The sequence below is a fragment of the Bison bison genome, unplaced genomic scaffold, assembly GCF_000754665.1.
Source record: "Bison bison bison isolate TAMUID 2011002044 unplaced genomic scaffold, Bison_UMD1.0 scf7180017853052, whole genome shotgun sequence".
NCBI classification, from domain to species: domain Eukaryota; kingdom Metazoa; phylum Chordata; class Mammalia; order Artiodactyla; family Bovidae; genus Bison; species Bison bison.
This window is the reverse complement of record NW_011483625.1, coordinates 1-824: the sequence shown is the minus strand read 5'-3', so window position 1 is coordinate 824 and position 824 is coordinate 1.

The following is an 824-nucleotide window of genomic DNA, read 5'->3' as shown; positions in this document are numbered from 1 at the left end:
AATTTAGTTAATGAAGACCCATGGTTCATCTTACCTTGTCCAATCTTCTGTGAAGATACACAGCAAAAAGCGCTGACCCAATCATCTGGGTGATAAGAAAAACTGTAAGTAAATACATAAAAATTTTCATACTGACAGGTGGTCCAGTGGCCACGGAGCGGGGAGAAGGTTGACTGTATGTTTCGATCATGCTGCGTTAGAGTTGAAATGATGTCTTCTGACTGAGAAGGTGGCAGAGGCAGCATGAGAAGACTGTCAAAGTGGCCACCTTACTCAGGATTAGTTAAGAGCGCACAATCGTCGCAGCCCACACTTCCTGGAAAATGTGCTTCGCAGTCTTCTCTCCCAGCAAAAAAGTTACGTAAAGGTTTTTTGTTTTTTTTTAACCTACCCATATCATTCACTTCCAGGCTTTCCCTTTCATTAGTAAAGAAGAAATAAGTTTCTTCTTCCATATATTCATTCTTGCCTTGAAATGTCATAGACTCCTTAACAGACAATGGCAGTATTTTCCTATCACTGTCTAACGTATGGGGTTCACCAGTTTCAAGGAAAGTGACAGATGAATCCACCAGCAATAGGCTTATTTCAATTTCAATCTTACTAATATAAAGCGGGAACCTGATAGATGGAGAAAGAAAGAAACACCAACGAAAGTTTGGATTGATTTTATGACTGGCTTGCTGCTGGCTCCTTAAGATTTCTTTCGTCTTTAAACCCAACAAAATCCCTGTGGCATTTCAAGTCAAGTCTACACAGCATAAAGCAAAAAGGAGTGCTAACAATTAGTAGAGAAAATTTAACTGGAAAGATAATTCAAGAAA